Raw genomic sequence first — 3,543 nt, 5'->3', positions numbered from 1 at the left:
GATGACCGACCTGGGCGACACAGCCCCTCTCCCGCCCAGGCACCTGACCGGCCCCCGCCGATGTGTCCCCACGGTGGGGAGAGTGGGCGAGGACGGGAGCGGGAGCGGGAGCACCGGAGCGAGCAGGAATGAGCCTTGAGAAGGATGGCCTGCACGCCGATCTGGTGGATGGGGAGATCTAGGCCCACACAGACCCACCGGGCGTGGACGACCGCCGGACACCGCCCAGTCTGAACTTCGGGAGAGGGAGGGTTGAGGGGAGAGGCCCTGTGAGCAGAGTCCAAGCTGCAGAACCCCTCGAGTGCACAGAGGGGGCTCGCAACACGCCACCCCCCCCCCCCAGGCATCGAAACCGAAGGGCCAGTGACAGCGATTCATCCTCAAGCGCCTCTCAGACAAGTGTAGCCCCGGGAGGAACCCGGGGCCTCTAGTGCGTTTGTAAGACTCTCAGAGAGAATCTTCCCTCAGCAGGGAGATCCTCAAGCCCAATGACCAGTTCGAGTCCACAGGCTGCAATCTGCAAGAGGATTTTTATTGATCAGGATACACAGGTATCTGTGGGTGTCCGAGTCAATTCGGAAGACTGGCGCGCCTAACAGAACCAGAGGCGGGTTTTTATAGTGTATTGGGGAGCAGAAGCAGGCTTACAGAAGCAAATGCGTGGTTGGTGGATTCAAGTGGGGCACACAGCAAGAGAATACGTGCAGGTTGGGGCTTCCGGAATATCAGGGGCTAGGGGCTTATCTCTTGTTAGGTGGCCCATAAAGCAATATCAATAATTTAGATTGGTTTCTGTATTTTGTTTTCTTTTATGGTCTGTTTCATCTAAATGATGGGTCAGCTTGTCCCACAAAGCTTGGACACATCTGAACTTTCCCAGGCTTATTTTAGTTCTGAGTCTGTGTATCTAAAAACTTACTTTTTACTTCTATAGTTGAGGGCCTTGGGCTTGTACAATTCCCTTTCTTGGAGAGGGTCTTTCATGTTCATAGTTTCCATGATCAATGCATCCTGCAATTCACATTAATTCTCACAGCTAGCTGCATTCTTCATCTACGCACAAGCCAAGTGATCCACCTCTAAGAGTCTTATCGGTATCTGGGGTGTGAAAGGACTCATATGCATGCTAACACTGGCACAAGCTCCCCCCCCCCCGCCCACTCCTGCTGCACCAGAAGAGAGGGGCCAACTGTGAGGCGGCTCCACCTCAGGCCGGTCAGCGGGAAATTAAAGAATACATGTGAAAAGAAAAAAAAGACAGGGTCGGGAACGGAAAGGCGGGACACACAGGACATGGAATGCCGCAAACCCAGCACCCTGCGGCGGGCAGCCAATGGGCGGGCAAGTCGGGAGCTCGGGCCGGGACCCCATGGGCACCCAGAGTGGGCCCGCAACATGGCCCCCCGACCGCCGCCTCTGGAAGCACCAGCGGCCAGAGGGGGCCTGCTGAGTCTCAGGGAGCACCAGGTGGAGGGAGGAAATGGGAAGCTCTCCTGCTTATGACCGACGGGCGGTAGGGCGACCCCTCCCCGGGGTCTTTAAACTTCCGCGCTGGAACAGGACAGCTAGGTACCCAGACAGGAGCAGGGCTGACACTCGAGGCCCCAAAGGCTGGGCAGGCTGCGAGAGCCCACCCGTGGCACAGGGACCCCCTGCACGTGACAGAGACACCCCAGCACCTTCAGAATGGGAGAGCTGTGGTAGAGGGGCAGCAGGTGCCTTGAGGAGAGTGAGCAGGTCCTGGCCACCGCGTACCACCGCCCCCCCCCCCCCCAGTGCACAGGAGATGAGATCACGGAGCAGGTCCAGAAAGAGGCACAATGACCTCGGTATGCCTAGGGCCTTGGCTGGCCAACCGGCAAGAGAGGTGCTGGCAGTGGAAGCAGCAGTGGTGGAGGCAGAGGCAGGCGCACGGAGGCAAGGATGTAGGCAGAAGAGCAAGGGAGAGAGAGAGAATGGAGGAGGTCCCTCGAAGGACCAGACCTGACACCCTCCCCACACCGCTCCTTAACGACCCCTGCCTTTCCCCAAAACGCTCACTTGGCTGGTGGCTGAGGCACAGGCCAGGAATGCAACCGGGACCGGGGACGCGCCTCCCAGTGAGAGGAGGGACTCACACAGGCCTGAGAAAGGACCAGACACCCCCTCGGCCTTCTCCATTAATGATCCTTCCACCAGTTCACCTACAGAAACCTTGTTATGATTTTTACTTCCTCTAGATAGTCAAGTTGGACCTTCTTCTCAGCCCTCCGACAGGGCCATGGGCTGATCAGGCCTCACTAAACCATCCAATTGTTAGTAGTGAAGGGTGGTGTGTACAAAGGGCAGGGACTTAATCAACGCAAGCTTATGACCAGCACTTACTGGGAATTTCTCATTCATGGAGAATAATTGCAATCCCCGATCTCCATCATGAATGAGGTTCAATGGGTTACCCGTGCCTGCCTTTGTAGGGTAGGCACAGGCAGAGCCAGTCAGTGTGGTGCTAATGCAGCCCAGGACATCTAAGGGCATCACACACCTGTTATTGCTCAATCTCGGGTGGCTGAACTCCACTTATCCCTCTAAGAAGTTGGGGGACGCCGACCGCTCAGGGGGTCGGGTAACTAGTTAGCATGCCAGAGTCTAGTTCGTTATCAGAATTAACCAGACATCGCTCCACCACCTAAGAACTGCCATGCACCACCACCCAAGGAATCGAGAAAGACCTATCAATCTGTCAATCCTGTCTGTGTCCGGGCCAGGTGAGGATTCCTGTGTTGAGTGAAATTAAGCTGCAGGCTCCACTCCCGGTGGTGCTCTTCCGTCAATTCCATTAAGTTTCAGCTTTGCAACCATGCTCCCCACGGAACCCAAAGACTTTGGTTTCCCAGAAGCTGCTTGACTATCATGGGAATAACACCACCGCATCACCAGTCCGCATCTGTTTAGTTATGTACCCCCATTTGTTTTTCTTTTTCTTTCTCCATTTCTCATTCTTTTTCTTTCATTGGGGGAGGGGATTTTTTTAATTCACATTTTAAATATGATTTTCCTGATTTGCCCTCTAGAAACCTGCTATTATTTTCCCTCATGCCTCCTGTTCTGAGGGCAGTTCCTCACTCATCCACTCACTCCTTCCAACCTGCCCATTCTGACAGTTCCCTACACTGGGGCATCAAGCCTTGACAGGACCAAGGGCATTTGCTCCCATTGGTGCCTGAAAAGGACATCCTCTGCTTCATATGCAGATGGAGCCATAGGCTCATCCTTGTGTATTCTTGGGATGGTTGTTTAGTCCATGGAAGATCGAGGGCAGGGGTTTGGTTGGTTGATATTGTTCTTCTTATGGGGTGGCAAACCCGTTCAACTACTTCAGTTCTTTCTGTAACGACTCTCTTTGGAACCTTGTTCTGAGTTCAATGGTTGATTTCAAGCATTCTCCCTTCTTCCCTCCCTCTCTTCTTCCCTCCCTCCCCACACCGCTCTATGTTTGTATGTTTGTGTGTTTGTGTGTCTCTGTGTATGTGTGTGTGTGTCTGTCTGTCTGTCTGTTTGTCTGAC

At 54.2% G+C, this 3,543-nt stretch overlaps 2 pseudogenes; both read right to left on the bottom strand.

The window, feature by feature from the left end:
* Nucleotides 1-943: 943 nt before the first annotated feature.
* On the bottom strand, nt 944-1,088 carry LOC147995918 (5.8S ribosomal RNA; annotated as a pseudogene).
* Nucleotides 1,089-2,160: 1,072 nt separating this feature from the next.
* Nucleotides 2,161-3,180, bottom strand: LOC147995917 (18S ribosomal RNA; annotated as a pseudogene).
* Nucleotides 3,181-3,543: the final 363 nt, after the last annotated feature.

This window comes from Rattus norvegicus, chromosome 2 (assembly GCF_021556685.1).
Source record: "Rattus norvegicus strain SHRSP/BbbUtx chromosome 2, alternate assembly SHRSP_T2T, whole genome shotgun sequence".
Classification (NCBI taxonomy): domain Eukaryota; kingdom Metazoa; phylum Chordata; class Mammalia; order Rodentia; family Muridae; genus Rattus; species Rattus norvegicus.
This window is presented reverse-complemented; position numbering and strand designations above follow the sequence as displayed.